Below are 17060 nucleotides of genomic sequence, written 5' to 3' on the forward strand. Positions count from 1 at the left end.
AAAGCTACAGTAATCAAAACAGTGTTGTATTGTACAAAAACAGACATATAGATCAATGGAACAGAATAGAGAAACCAGAAGTAAACCCACACACTGATGGTCAATTAATCTATGACAAAGGAGGCAAGAATGGAGAAATGACAATCTCTTTAGCACATGGTGTTGGCCAAGCTGGACAGCTACATGTAAATAAATGAAATTAGAACACGCCATTACATCATATACAAAAATAAACTGAAAATAATTTAAATACCTAAATATAAGACATGACACCATAAAACTCCTAGAAGAGAACATAGGCAAAAAATTATCTGACATAAATGGTAGCAGTATTTTCTTAGATCAGTCTCCCAAAGCAGAAGAAATAAAAGCAAAAATAAACAAATAGGATTTAATCCATCTTAAAAGCTCTTTCGTAGCAAAGGAAACCATCAACAAAAAGAAAAGACAACCTATGATGTGACTGACAAGCAGTTAATATCCAAAATATCCAAACAGCACATACAACTCAATATCAAAAACAAAAAAAACAAAAAAACCCCAAAACCAATCATAAAATGGGCAGAAGGCCTAAATAGACATTTCTCCAAAGAAGACATACAGATGGGCAACAGGCACATGAAAAATGTTCACCATCACTAATTATTACAGAAATGCAAATCAAAACCACAATGAGAGACCACCTCACACCAGTCAGGATAGCTATCATCAAAATGTCTACAAATAATAAATGTTGGAGAGGGTGTGTAGAAAAGGGAACCCTCCTACACTGTTGGTGGGAATGTAAATTGGTGCAACTACAGTGGAAAACAGTACAGAATTTCCTTGGAAAACTAAAGATAGAGCTACCATATGATCCAGCAATCCCACTCCTGGGCACATATTCAGAAAAGATGAAAATTCTAATTCAGAAATGTACATGCACCCCAATGTTCATAACAGCCCTATTTACAATAGCCAAGACATGGAACCTATGCAAGTGCTCATCAACAGATGATTGGCTTAAAAAGACACACACACACACACACACACACACACACACACACACACACACACACACACAATGGAATATTACTCAGACATAAAAAAGGAAATAATGCCATTTGCAGCAACATGGCTGGATCTAGAGATTATCATACTAAGTGAAGTAAGTCAGACAGAGAGAGACAAATATTACATGATATCACTTGTATATGGAATCTTTAAAAAAGCAACCAAATGAATCTATATACAGTAGAGAAACATTCTCACAGACATAGAAAAAAAACTATGGTTACCAAAGGGGAAAGGAAGGGAGGAGGGATAAATTAGGAGTATGGGATTAACATGTACAAACTACTATACATAAAATAGATAAGCAACAAGGATTTACTGTGTAACACAGGGAACTACATTCAACATCATGTAATAACCTATAATGGAAAATTATCTGAAAAAATATGTATAACTAAATCAATTTGCTGTACACCTAAAACTAACACATTGTAAATCAACGATGCTTCAGTAAAGAAGAGTACAATTCAATATGTTTTGCTAAATTTATAGAGTTGTACATGCATCACTGCAGTCCAATTTTAGAACATTTCCATTACCCCAGTATAATTCCTAATGTCCAGGTACAATTAATCCCTGCTTCTGCTCCTAGCCCCAGGTAACACTACTATACTTTGTCTCTTTAGATTTGAGTTTTCTGGACATTTAAAACAAATAGAATCATATAATGTGTGGATGTTTGTTTCTGGTTTCTTAGCATATTTGTGAAGTCTGTCAGCGGTGTAGTACATATCAGTGCTTCATTTCTTCTTATGGGTGAATAATCTTCCATTGTATGGATATATTACATTTTATTTATCCATTTACTAGGTGACAGACATTTGGCTTCTTTCTATTTTAGGGTTATTGTGAATAGTGCTGCTATGAACATTCATGTGCGTATGTATATGTGGGTACGTTTTCATTTTTCTTGGGTAGATACCTAGAGTGGAATTGCTCGGCTATATGATAACTTTGTGTTTAACCGTTGAGGAACTGCCAAATTGTTTCTTAAAGGTGGCTGTACCATTTTACATTCCAACCAGCAATGTATGAATGTGTCATTTTATCTGCATCTTCACCTCCTCACCAACACTTGTTATTATCCATCATTTTGAATATAGCCATCCTAGGCAGTATGTAGTGATATCTCAAAGTGGTGTTGTTTTGCAGCATTTCCCTCGTAACTAATGCTGATGAGCACCTTTACCTGTGCTTATTGGCCATTTGTATATCTATTTGGGAAAAATGTTTATTCAGATCTTTGCCCATGTGCTAATTCAATTATTTGACTGCTTATCACTGAGTTGAAAGCGTTCGTTATATATGCTGGATATGTCATTTTTCACATATATGATATATATATACATATTTTTTAAACATCTTTATCAGAGTATAATTGCTTTACAATCCTGTGTTAGTTTCTGCTTTATAACAAAGTGAATCAGTTATACATATACATATGTCCCCATATCTCTTGCATCTCCCTCCCTCCCACCCTTCCTATCCCACCCCTCTAGGTGGTCATAAAGCACCGAGCTGATCTCCCTGTGCTATGCGGCTGCTTCCCACTAGCTATCTATTTTACCTTTGGTAGTGTACATATGTCCATACCACTCTCTCACTTCGTCCAAGCTTACCCTTCCCCCTACCCATGTCCTCAAGTCCATTCTCTAGTAGGTATGCATCTTTATTCCTGTGTTGCCCCTAGGTTCTTCTGATCACTTTTTTTTTTTTTAGATTCCATATATATGTGTTAGCATACGGTATTTGTCTTTCTCTTTCTGACTTACTTCACTCTGTATGACAATCTCTAGGTCAATCCACCTCACTACAAACAACTCAGTTTTGTGCCTTGTTATGGCTGAGTAATATTCCATTGTATATATGTGCCACATCTTCTTTATTCATTCATCTGTTGATGGACACTTAGGTTGCTTCCATGTCCTGGCTATTGTAAACAGAGCTGCAATGAACATTATGGTACATGTCTCTTTTTGAATTATGGTTTTCTCAGGGTATATGCCCAGTGTTGGGATTGCTGGGTCATATGGTAGTTCTATTTGTAGTTTTTTAAGGAACCTCCATACTGTTCTCCACAGTGACTGTATCAATTTACATTCCTACCAACAGTGCAAGAGGGTTCCCTTTTCTCCACACCCTGTCCAGCATTTATTGTTTGTAGATATTTGATGATGGCCATTCTGACCACTGTGAGATGATATCTCATTGTAGTTTTGATTTGCATTTCTCTAATGACTAGTGGTGTTGAGCATTCTTTCATGTGTTTGTTGGAAATCTGTATATCTTCTTTGGAGAAATGTCTGTTTTTGTCTTCTGCCCATTTTTGGATTGGGTTGTTCTTTTGATATTGAGCTGTATGAGTTGCTTGTATGTTTCAGGGGTTAATCCTTTGTCAGTTGCTTCATTTGCAAATATTTTCTCCCATTCTGAGGGTTGTCTTTTGGTCTTGTTTATGGTTTCCTTTGCTGTGCAAAAGATTTTAAGTTTCATTAGGTCCCATTTGTTTATTTTTATTTCCATTTCTCTAGGAGGTGGGTAAAAAAGGATCTTGCTGTGATTTATGACATAGAGTGCTCTGCCTATGTTTTCCCCTAAGAGTTTGATGGTGTCTGGCCTTACATTTAGGTCTTTAATCCATTTTGAGTTTATTTTTCTGTATGGTGTTAGGGAGTGTTCTAATTTCATACTTCTACATGTAGCTGTCCAGTGTTCCCAGCACCACTTATTGAAAAGGCTGTCTTTTCTCCACTGTATATTCTTGCCTACTTTATCAAAGATAAGGATACCATATGTGCATGGGTTTATCTCTGGGCTTTCTATCCTGTTCCATTGATATATATTTGTGTTGTTGTGCCAGTACCATACTGTCTTGATTACTGTAGCTGTGGAGTATATTCTGAAGTCAGGAAGCCTGATTCCTCCAGCTCCGTTTCTTTTCTCAAGATTGCTTTGGCTATTCGGGGTCTTTTGTGTTTCCACACAAATTGTGAAATATTTTGTTCTAGTTCTGTGAAAAATGCCAGTGGTAGTTTGATAGGTATTGCATTGAATTTGTAGATTGCTTTGGGCAGTACAGTCATTTTCACAATGTTGATTCTTCCAATCCAAGAGCATGGTATATCTCTCCATCTATTTGTATCATCTTTAATTTCTTTCATCAGTGTCTTATAATTTTCTGCACACAGGTCTTTTGTCTCCTTAGGTAGGTTTATTCCTAGATATTTTATTCTTTTGGTTGCAGTGGTAAATAGCAGTGTTTTCTTAATTTCACTTTCAGATTTTTCATCATTAGTGTATAGGAATGCAAGAGATTCTGTGCATTAATTTTGTATCCACGTCTGGTGGTGTGTTTTGGGGTGTCTGTAGACTTATTATGATTTCGGGCAGCCTCTCTGCTAATGGGTGGGGTTGTGTTCCTGTCTTGCTAGTTGTTTGGCATAGGGTGTCCTGCACTGTAGCTTGCTGGTCATTGAGTGGAGCTGGGTCTTGACGGTGAGATGGAGATCTCTGGGTGATTTTCACCGTTTGATATTCCGTGGAGTTGGGAGGTCTCTTGTGGTCCAGTGTCCTGAACTTGGCTCTCCCATCTCAGTGGCACAGCCCTGACGCCTGGCTGGAGCAGTAAGAACCTGTCCTCCACACAACTCAGAATAAAAGGGAGAAAATAAGAAAGAAAGAAGAAGATAAAATAAAATAAAGTAAAGTTATTAAAATAAAACATAATTATTAAGAAAAAAATTTTAATAATAAAAAAAAGGACAGACTGAATCTTAGGACAAATGGTAAAAAGCAAAGCTATACAGACAAAATCACACACAGAAGCATACACATACACACTCACAAAAAGAGAAAAAGGGAAAAAAATGTATATCGTTGCTCCCAAAGTCCACCTCCTCAATTTGGGATGATTGGTTGTCTATTCAGGTATTCCACAGGTGCAGGGTACATCAAGGTGATTGTGGAGATTTAATCTGCTGCTCCTGAGGCTGCTGGGAGAGATTTTCCTTTCTCTTCTTTGTTCACACAGCTCCCAGGGTTCAGATTTGGATGTGGACCCGCCTCTGTGTGTAGGTCGCCTGAGGGCGTCTGTTCTTCGCTCAGACAGGACGGGGTTAAAGGAGCAGCTGATTCGGGGGCTCTGGCTCACTCAGGCCAGTGGGAGGGAGGGGTATTGATTTGCGGCCAGTCTGTGGCGGCAGAGGCTGGCGTGACGTTGCACCAGCATGAGGCGCGCCGTGCGTTCTCCGGGGTAGTTGTCCCTGGATCACGGGACCCTGGCAGTGGCAGGGTGCACAGGCTCCCGGGAGGGGAGGTGTGTAGAGTGACCTGTGCTCTCACATGGGCTTCTTGGTGGCTACAGCAGCAGCCTTAGTGTCTCATGCCCGTCTCTGTGGTCCGCGCTGATAGCCATGGTTCGTGCCCATCTCTGGAGCTCCTTTAAGCAGCGCTCTGAATCCCCTCTCCTTGCACACCAGGAAACAAAGAAGCAGGAAAAAGTCTCTTGCCTATTTGGCAGGTCCAGACTTTTTCCCCGGACTCCCTCCCGGCTAGCCGTGGCGCACTAACCCCTTCAGGCTGTGTTCACGCCACCAACCCCAGTCCTCTCCCTGCGATCAGACCTCCGAAGCCAGAGCCTCAGCTTGCAGCCCCGCCCGCCCCGGCGGGTGAGCAGACAAGCCTCTCGGGCTGGTGAGTGCCGGTCGGCCCTGATCCTCTGTGCAGGAATCTCTCCGCTTTGCCCTCCGCACCCCTGTTGCTGTGCTCTCCTCCGTGGCTCCGAAGCTTCCCCCCTCCGCCACCGGCAGTCTCCGCCCTTGAAGGGGCTTCCTAGTGTGTGGAAACCTTTCCTCCTTCACAGCTCCCTCCCACTGGTGCAGGTACCATCTCTATTCTTTTGTCTCTGATTTTTCTTTTTTCTTTTGCCCTACCCAGGTACGTGGGGAGTTTCTTGCCTTTTGGGAGGTCTGAGGTCTTCTGCCAGCATTCAGTAGATGTTCTGTAGGAGTTGTTCCACATGTAGATGTATTTCTGATGTATCTGTGGGGAGGAAGGTGATCTCTGTGTCTTACTTTTCCACAATCTTGAAGCTTCTCCCTCACATATATGATATATTGATACAAATATTTTCTCCCAGTCTGTGGATAGATAATTGAGGTATTTTTGTTTTCTTAATGGTGTGATTGGAGTTTTTAATGGTTTGAGTTTTGTTTTTGTTTTTTTGGCTGCATTTGGTCTTTGTTGCTGCATGCAGTCTTTGCTCTAGTTGTGACGAGCGGGAGCTACTATTCGTTGTGGTGTGCGGACTTCTCATTGTGGTGGCTTCTCTTGTTGCAGAGCACGGGCTCTAGGCACCGAGGCTTCAGGAGTTGTGGCACGTGGGCTCAGGAGTTGTGGCTCGTGGGCTCTAGAATGCAGGCTCCGTAGTTGTGGTGCACAGGCTTAGTTGCTCTGTGGCATGTGGGATCTTCCCAGACCAGGGCTTGAACCCATGTCCCGTGCATTGGCAGGCAGATTCTTAACCACTGTGCCACCAGGGAAGCCCAAAGATTTGAGTTTTGATTAAGTGAAATTTATCAGTTTTCTCTTTTATGGATTGAAAGTAGTAAAGGTTTAACAGAGAATATTTTTAGCAAAACTACTGCAGATGATTATGCTATAACTAGTGATAATCCAAAAATTCATTAATTTCACAATTTCTGGCTAGATTGCTGCCCCACATTTAATATTATATGTATCAGGAGTTCAGTAAGTGCTACTGCATACATTATGACCCGAAGATCAACTTGTAATATAGAAAGAAACCAATTTTTCTTCCTTTTTAAATAATGGTATTCTGACATGTGTTTCGAAATGTGTTTCAAAGCATGAGTCATAAATACACATTTCGACCAGTAGTTATTCACTGCAAGGTAGTATAGCATAGAATTTGAGAGCAAGATCTTTGGAGTCATAGCTACTTAGTTTGAATTCAGGTTTTTCTGCTTTTTAAAAGCTGTGTGACCTTGGGCAGGTTACCTTATTGTTCTGTGTCACATTTATCTCACTTTCAAAGTCAAGTTAATGTAAAAATAATGAATGTGAAGCGTTGAGAACAGATCAAGTCCTCAGTAAATAATAGTTGCCATAATTATTAGTATTTATGTTTCCTATTTTGCCTTTCTTGTTTTCTTCTTTGTCTTTATCAAAGGATAACTGCATAGATCTGTTGATTAAACTTCTCAGGAAATTTTGATGACCTTCTCTCAATTCTGTGATGGCCACTTTCCTCTCTTCTAAATCTAACCCCAAATCCAAACCCAAAGCAATCCACCAAAAAGAAGTCATTTTTTTCCCCAAAGCTCAAAGATCACCAGTTCCTTCAATAAATTGCTACATCTGTGTTCCTATCACTTCACAACAGCTGATAGTTCTCCACATGCTTTGTCACTGAAATTAGAATTGAGAACAGAAGAGAAAGAAAACACTTAATTGGTCTTCTCCCCAGGTCGTACCTCCATAATGCAATGCCAGCCTCAAAACCAACCAAGTAACAGCATGGATGATATTTCCCTCAGACATGACATTAAATGAAAGGAACAAAAATAAAGCCAGAAACAACCCCTTGAATTAATTAGCTGTTCTGGCATCAGGTAAGTAACTCTGAACTAAGTGACTGTGAGTTACATTTTGTAACACAGAATCTTGGACAGGTTTTCTTTACTACTTCTTGGTAATAGACTCTTTAAAATAGCAGAAAGTAAACTAAGCAGACATTCCCCCAAATTCCTAATTTTTATAAATTCCATTTAATAATTATTGTCAGAGAAATATAGTCTGAATTTATTGAAACAATATCTTTTTCTCTTGTTATTCCTGTTGTACAGTAATCGTGTTGAGTACCAATATTCACCATAAATCCTCAAACCAGATTTTACACCTTGACTTCCTTTAGCTATATGTGTTTCATGTCTTGATGAAATTTCATTCAGTTTGAGAAGCAATATTTCTCTCCAAATTCTAAAGACAAAAAACCTTGGATTTTACTTAAATTTTATATGCATTGGATTTATTTATTCTTGCTTTCATACTGAAACCTTCTTAGAACACACTCCTTGAGCTTGGAGGAAAATTAGTTTTAAAGTGGGGTTTTGCACTATAAATCTTTGAAGCCTATAAGAGTCCCAACAGAAATCTTTGCACTCTGTCAGAGATTTCACTATGCATAGGTAAGTATATTTTGTTCTACTTCAATGTGCCCTTAGGTCATTAATTTTTGCAAGGTTTAAAATTAAGCATAAGTTAAACAGTAGAATGATGAAGTCATAGCCTGGCATAACAGGGCAGGAGAGAAGATGGGAACTAAAAACATTTTAGGCAAGTGAACATTTTGGGTAGCCTTTATGACCTCATTAAGAAGAGAAAGCATTTGCAAACATATATCTGATAAATGACTGATATTCAAAAAATATAATTATGCATTATAATAATAATGAGACAACCTAATTCAACAGATACACTTTTAAATGCTTATTTCACTGAAGAATTATAAATATCGAAATGAAATTGTATATTAATTATTTTCCCAAATTTTTGAGGAATAATTGACATAAAATTGTATATATTTAAAGTATACAACATGATGAATTGATGTACACATGTGTTGTGGAATGATTACAAAGATCAAGATAATACATCCAGGGCTTCCCTGGTGGCGCAGTGGTTGAGAGTCCGCCTGCCGATGCAGCGGACACAGGTTTGTGCCCTGGTCCGGGAGCGGCTGGGCCCGTGAGCCATGGCTGCTGAGCCTGCGCGTCCGGAGCCTGTGCTCCGCAATGGGAGAGACCACAACAGTGAGAGGCCCGCGTACCGCAAAAAAAAAAAAAAAGATAATACATCCATCGCCGTACATAGTTAAGGTAGTTAACATTTTTGTGGTAAGAATGCTTAAGATCTACTCTCAGCAACTTTCAAATCTATAATACAACACCATGTTTATTAACTACAGTTACCATGCTGTACATTAGGTCTTCAGTACTTATTCATTTTATAAGTGAAAGTTTGTACCCTTTGACCTATGTCTCCCCAGTTCCCTCATCCCCCAGCCCCTGGCAACCACCATTGTATTCTGTTTCCATAAAATTACTTTAATTTATTTATTTATTTTCAGATTCCACTTATACGTGGATATATTCCATGCATAATATATCCATCCAATATTTGCCCTTCTCCATCTGGCTTATTTCACTTGGTATAATGCCTTTCAGTTTCATCTCTGTTGTCACAAATGGCAAGATTCCTTCCTTTTTATAGCTGAATAATATTCCTTTTTATATATATATATATATATGTAATATTTTATTTATCCATTAATCCATCAAAGGACATTTAGGTTGTTTTTATGTCCTAGCTATTGTGAATAATGCTGCAGTGAACTTAGGAATGCAGATGTCTCCATGAGATCCTGATTTCATTTCTTTCAGGTATGTGCCCAGAAGTGGGATTGCTGGATCATATGGTAGTTCTGTGTTTAATTTTTTGAGGAACTTCATACTGTTTCCCATAGTGGCTGAACCGATTTACATTCCCACCAAGAGCATACAGGGGTTACCTTTTCTCCACATCCTCACCAACATTTGTTATTTGTAGTCTTTTTCATGATAGCCATTCTGACAGGTGTGAAGTGATATTTCATTTTGGTTTTGATTTGCAATTCCCTGATGATGTGTGATGCTGAGTGCCTTTTCATGTACCTATTGGCCATTTGTGTGTCTTTTGGAAAAATGTCTATTTTGGTCCTTCACCCATTTTTTAATTGAGTTATTTGCATTTTTGTTACTGAGTTATATAAGTTGTGTTTTAAAAATATTTTGGATATTAACTCCTTATCAGTTATATAATTTGCATATATTTTCTTTAATTCTGCAGGTTACTTTTCAATTTATTGTTTTCTTTTTTCATGCAGAAGCTCTTTAGTTTGATCAAAAAAACCCTGTACTTTATACGAAACACAGTGTATGTTTTCTAGACTTATAACATCATTTAGATTTCAGGACTCAGTAGCTGGTTCATATGTACATACATATAAATATGTGCAGAGTGTTTAGATTTTATTTTACAAATTCATCTAACTAGAAAAAAGACAGGATTTCAGAAAAAAGGCAAATCTCATCTCTAAGTAGCAAAAGTGAATGAATGAATGAATAAATAAGTGAGCCAAAGTTCATATAATGAAATTCAGGTAACATATTCACTGGAAAATGTCTTACAACCAAATGGACCATCTTGGTCTATACTGACATCTAAACACTCATCTTTCTTTTCTCAGCCCACCACGTTTAGAAAGGGATGTGCTGAACCTAGAAGCAGGCACATTGGAAAAAATACAAAGAGTTATCTGACAGCAAACTAATAGGCAGCAGAATTATTAGAGTTGTCTGTACTAACTTAAGAATCCCAGACATCAAAAGCTATTTAGTTTAGGGGCAAATGGTCATACCCAGTGTAGTAAAAATCTGAGGTCATGATTTATATTATAAGCACAGTCTTGATTGTTTAGTATTAAGGTTAAATCATGCCCAAGAAACGGTGTTTTAAAGGTAAAAAAAAAAATCATACAACTACATCTCCATAAAGAAGTATTTAAAAGTATTTAAAAAAGTACATCAAAGTTTTGGGTAAAATTCATTTATTGGAAACTGTCTAATTCCCTAAAACTATCATATGTGTTGGGTTGGCCAAAAAGTTCATTCGGAAACCGAACGAACTTTTTGGCCAACCCAATAGTATACATATCTATTTGACTACTCTCCTGCTCACCAACTCCAATTGGTATAGAAAGTCGTCGTGATTTATTCAACTCACAAAATTGCCCTCTTTGGCCTCTCTTTCTCTTCACGAAGTTGTGTCCTCTTTAGCAGACTGTCAATAAAGCCAAGTGCCACCTGTGCCACTGCATTAGAAAGGAGAATTTAATTTGTAAAAACCCATTGATTCGTTTCCAGTCAATAGGATAGAATGAGCTGACACAGCAGGTCACACTCTAACCCCATTCCACCTCACCTCCCACTCGAATCTCAATAATTTTGAGATATGTAACTGAGTTCAACATCAAGAGAGGGAAATCTCAGGGAGCCAGTAATGAAGAAGGAAATCAAGCTAGAAGAGGAAACAAAATAAAACTAAAATTTGGATCAGAATCAGATATACACAGCAGTGCTTGTGGATCTGAGGATCTGTCACACTCCCATGAAAGGATATTCAGACTGTGGGTCCCATGCATGTACACAACTGGAGCTAGGCTTCAGGGGGCAAAATTATTACCTTCCCTCCATATACTGGATCCCTGCATTTGCCATGCTTGGTTGTGGTGTCTGACAGCACACTACCCATAAAGTGTGGAGCTCTGAAACCAAAACTTTTTTTTAACGGCTTTATAACCAGAAAAACCTCCAGGTAAACATGTATCTGTTTTGTGGGAACATGTAAACAGGGCCAGAGTACATGAAATGTTCACCAAAACATCTTAACTACGAGTATATTTTATAACTCAGCAGTTCCACTTCTCTTGGAAAACCAGGCTTACCAGGAGACACATAAGGAAGTTTATTAAAATATTATAAAGGCAAAAATATGGAAACAAGTAAATGTTTATCATTGGGAGAATAAATTGTATTATATTCAGATAGTGATATTCATTAAGAAGTTAATATGCATACTTACAGTTTCTACATATTTTTCTATGTATATTTCAGGTAAAATTTAATTGCAATATTGAATAAACTAGATTTTTCTATATTGATATTGATAAATCTTGAAAAAAATATTGAGTGAAAAAATACAGTATACTGCAATAGGTATAATTTATGTTAACTTCAACAAGTGACCCAAAGAGGGATATGATAGTATATACTATTTGTGTGTGTGTGTATATATGCATATATATGTGTATATGTATATATTCTAGAATGATATATATCTAGTATATCTATATATCTAGTATATTTGCACATGATATTGGTTGCCATGGGGAGGTGGTATAAACGGAACTGTGAGGAACCTCAACTTGATCTGAAATATTCTACTGCCTTTATAACAGAAAGTATCTGAATCAGAATGACAAATATTATCATTCATTAATTTGGGCAGGTAAATTGGATTTTGCTATTTATTTCTGTGTACTTTTCTAATTTTTAAACCTTGCAAAAATTAACTAGCAATTAAATTAAATTAAAATTAACTAGCAATTCAGGCATTCTTTTCCCAACTTCAGAATATATAAAGCCACCAAGTTGAACCCCACAACCTCAATTAACATCTTCACTAGTACATTGGGCATATCAGATCTAACCAAGCTGATATCAGGAAATTACTTAAAATGGAACTGAAAGCCTTCCAAAAGAATGTGTTTTAAATTCAGTCAACATTCATCCTACATCATATCTCCACTTTTGGATCTCAATGAATTTTATAATAATGACCCACAGCCTTATAGTTTCAAGTAATCTAACAAAACATTGCCCATTTAATAAAGAAAATGAACTCAATTGAAACATTTCAACATCAGGACAAATCAAAAAAAGGAGTTTAGTATTTTTCCTAGTTCATTAGAAATCTCAATTAACCAGAATGCCCCATACCCTAAGTATTATTATCTTGAATGTGGATTTAATAGTCGGAAATAAATCTGCAGGGGGTGTATGTTTAAGCTGGTGCAAGCATTCCAGGGGCATTCATTTCCATATGAATAATTAATATGCTAATTATAAATGCATCATTTATTCATAGAAGTCAGATCCACAGTTCTTCTACTTGGCAACAATTTGCTAGTCATGAGTTTAAAGTTTTTTAATGTACTGGAAAGTAATAAAACTATTTCATTAAGAATTGTATTTAATTCAGAATTTGTACAAATCCAGCTGTTCTTTTAACTCACTTTATTTGTATTCATGTTCCCCTCTATTCAGATGCAGGTATTGATATAGACCTATCCTATATTACTGAGGTTCTGGTGATATCTAGATTATATAGTATTCAAATGATTTCAATAATATTTGAATAATTTCAATGATATTTCAATAATATATCAGTGATTTCAATGATATATCATTAGCATTTTTGATTCTGTACACCACTGGTTGCTAGGCTTTTATATTTCACAGAGCAGTAAGTTTTTTTTATAGATAAATTGTAATCTACATAAATATTGAATATTTTTAAGACTTTAAATTTTAGAGCACATCTAGATTTACAACAAAACGAAGAGGCCAGTACAGAGATTTCCCATATACTCCCCGTCCCCACACATGCATAGCTTCTCCGTTATCAGCATCACTCACTAGCATGATACATTATCAAGGATGAACCTACATTGATACATCGTAATCCACGATCCACAATCCACAGATTCAAAGACCATAGTTTATTTTAGTTTGCCCTTGTGGTTGTACATTCTACTGTTTGGATAAATGTATAATGACATAAATCCATTATTAAAATATTGTACAGAGGGCTTCCCTGGTGGTGCAGTGATTGAGAGTCCGCCTGCCGATGCAGGGGACACGGGTTCGTGCCCTGGTCCGGGAAGATCCCACATGCCGCAGAGCGGCTGGGCCCGTGAGCCATGGCTGCTGAGCCTGCGCGTCCGGAGCCTGTGCTCCGCAATGGGAGAGGCCACAACAGTGAGAGGCCCGCGTACAGCAAAAAAATATATATATATATATATTGTACAGAGTATTTTCACTGCCCCCAAAATGCTCTGTGCTCTGCTTATTCATCTTCACCAGCCCTCACATACACTCCTGGTAACCACTGATATTTTTTATTGTCTCCATAGTTTTGCCTTTTCCAAAATGTGGTATAGTTGCAATTATGCAGTATGTATGTACCCTTATCAGATTGGCTTTTTTCACTTAGTAGTATGCATTTAGATTTCCTCCGTGTCTTTTTATGGCTTGACAGCTCATTTCTTTTTTGCACTGAATAAATTACATTGTTTGGATGTACCACAGTTTATCCATTCACCTTCTGAAACACATCTTGGTTGCTTCCATGTTTTGGCAATTATGAATAAAGCTGCTATCAGCAGCTTTATTTTTTTATGTAAGTTTTCAGCTCCTTTGGGTAAATACCAAGGAGTACAATTGCTCGATTGTATAGTAAGAGTATGTTTAGTTTTGTTAGAAATCAACAAATTGTCTTCCAACATGGCTATACTGTTTTTTCATTTTCGCCAGGAAGAATGAGAGTTTGTGTTGCTCCACACCTTCACCAGCATTTAGTACTGTCAGTTTTCTGGATTTTGGCCATTCTAATAGGTGTGTAGTGGTATCTCACTGTTGTTTAATTTGCATTGAACTGATGACATATGATGTGGAGCATCTTTTCATATGTGTATTGCCATCTGTATATCTTCTTTGGTGAGGTGTCTGTTAAGGTCTTTGGCCCATTTTTTAAATTGGGTTGTTTGTTTTCTTATTGTTGCGTTTTAAGGGGTTTTGTACATTTTGGATAACAGTCATTTATCAGATGTGTCTTTTATAAATATTTACTCCCAGTCTGTGGCTTGTCCTCTCGTTCTCTTGGAGTTATCTTTTGCAGAGCAGAAGTTTTTAATTTTAGTGAAGTTCACCTTATCCATTATTTCTTTCATGGATTGTGCCTTTGGTATTTTATCTAAAAAGGCATCACCACACCCAAGGTCATCTAAGTTTTTTCCTATGTTATCTTGTAGAAGTTTTATAGTTTCCCATTTCATATTTAAGCCTGTGATCCATTTTGAATTACTTTTTGTGAAATGTCTAAGATCTGTGTCTAGATTCATTTTTTTACGTGTGAATATTCCATTGTACCAGCAACATTCATTGGAAAGACTATCTCTGCTCCATTGTATTGTCTTTACTCATTTGTCAAAGATCAGTTGACTATATTTATTGGGGTCTGTTTCTAGGCTCTCTATTCTGAATTTATTTTTTAAGGAAAAAATAAGACCTACATTAGGTTGTCAAAAATTTTTGACGAGGTAAGAACATGAAAGAAGCATATTGAGTATCACCATCATTTCACAAAAGAAATACTATTATAACATCCAAAGAACAGGAAAGACATAACGTCAGAAACAAAACAAAACAATACATTAAATTGAATAATTTTAATTTTATGTAAAATATATTACCATTATCCTTGCTCTTCTGATTTCACTTCCAGTCAGTGAAAACTTCTTTATTTTCATGCAGTAGACTTTATGGTTTATGAGTTTTTCCTGGTTTCTAACATAGTCTGAAGAAATTAAGGCCTACATTGGTTAACTAATCATATATGTAGGTTTTAACTTAATCCTTCTCACATACGTTGCTGCATCTGAAAAATTTTTAGAAAGTGCAAAGGCTGAAAGCAAATGATTGGCCATGATGAAATCTCAATGAGGGTACTGACAAAGAGAGGTGATATAGCTGATCCACAAAGGATCTGCTTGTTATAAAATGTATTGAGGTCAATATTTCTTTTATCCTCATTGCTCCTTTTTAGGAACATGACAACTACCTTCATTAACTATCTATACCCAAATTTGCCCAAACCGACAGTAAAGGCCTGGAAAAGTTAAGCACTCAGCTGAAAGTAAACCTCTGTAAGTTCATATGAACACAAAAATTTGTTATCTATACAGTATGAATAGCCAGTTTACGAAATGCACAAGATCGTTCCTCAAGTAGCAACAAATCTAATGATTCCATACTGAATTTTAAATTCCATGCTGAATGAAGAGTTTCAATTAACCAAGTACTTCCAGTGATTTCCATGTGCTTAAGAAATCTATCTTTAAGCATAAACGTTGCCTTTTTTAATTCAGAAAGAGGGAAAAAAAAAAGGATAAGAACCACACATCTATATATATCCCTGGGATTTTTTGAGCCATCTTGAAAACTCATGACTTCTAATTTATGATATTTTTAACTTTCCAGGAATTTTTTGAGATGTAACCCCATCATAAATTGAAGAAGGAAAATTACCAAGCAGATTTTGAAATCAAAGCATAGTCTGTGTGCATCCCAAAGGATCACAGATTTATTTGGAATTTGGTTTAGGCACTTCTAAATAGTGATCCAGGAAACTCATTAAGGATTCAGTTATATAATCTCAAAACTGCCCCTCTCTTCTTCCTTACTAAAATTTTAGACTGCCTGGTCCAAGATTTTATCTTGTTTTCAGGGCACAAATATATATTGAAGAAGGTGACAATTATCTTTTATGATATCAAGGGCTAGAAAACTCCACACAATAATTCCTAGTTTTCCTGAATAACTGCTATTGAAGAATTTGTCTGAACCTGATCTTTATATTCCTGCCACTAAGGGTAACGAGCACTGTATAGACAGTTCCCACTTTACTCTGGCTCAATTTATGATGTTTTTGACTTTAGGATGGTGCAAAAGTGATACACATTCAGCTGAAAGCATAATTCAAATTATGACTTTTGCTTTTTTCCCAGGCTAGTGATACTCTCTCGTGGTGCTGGGCAGCGCAGAGCACCACAGCTCTGTCAGCCACACGATCACGAGGGTAAATAACCAATACACTTAAAACTCTTCTGTACTCACAACCATTCTGTTTTTCACTTTCAGTTCAGTATTCCATGAATTACATGAGATATTCAACACCTTATTATAAAATAGGCTTTGTGTTTTGTGATAGATGATTTTGCTCAACTGCAGGCTAACGTAAGTGTTCTGAGCACGTTTAAGGTAGGCTAGGCTAAGCTATGGTGTTTGGGTAGGTTAGGTGTATTAGATGTGTTTTGGACTTACAAATTTTTTTTTTTGGCTGCGCCATGTGGCATGCATGATCTTAGTTCTTTGACCAGGGATCGAACCTACGCCCCCTGCAGTGGAAGCACGGAGTCCTAACCACTGGGCCAGCAGGGAAGTCCCTGGACTTACAGTATTTTTAACTTTAAATGAATTTTTCAAGATGTAACCCCATCATAAAATGAGAAAGATCTGTACATTTTCTAGTATGTGTAAGAAAGAAGT

The 17060-nt window shown here is 37.1% G+C and overlaps 1 long non-coding RNA gene across 3 annotated transcripts in view; it reads left to right on the forward strand.

Annotated features, from left to right (window-relative positions):
* The window catches only part of LOC307181032, a 387448-nt gene that overhangs the window by 192136 nt on the left and 178252 nt on the right, over positions 1–17060 (forward strand). For 2 of the 3 annotated variants that reach the window (XR_013825844.1, XR_013825846.1), the window contains one exon: positions 7541–7685. The exons of the other annotated variant lie outside the window; for it this stretch is intronic. This is a non-coding gene — a long non-coding RNA (uncharacterized lncRNA). The remainder of the gene's footprint in view (positions 1–7540; positions 7686–17060) is intronic. 3 annotated transcript variants of the gene reach the window in all.

This window comes from Stenella coeruleoalba (genome assembly GCF_951394435.1).
Source record: "Stenella coeruleoalba genome assembly, chromosome: X".
Classification (NCBI taxonomy): domain Eukaryota; kingdom Metazoa; phylum Chordata; class Mammalia; order Artiodactyla; family Delphinidae; genus Stenella; species Stenella coeruleoalba.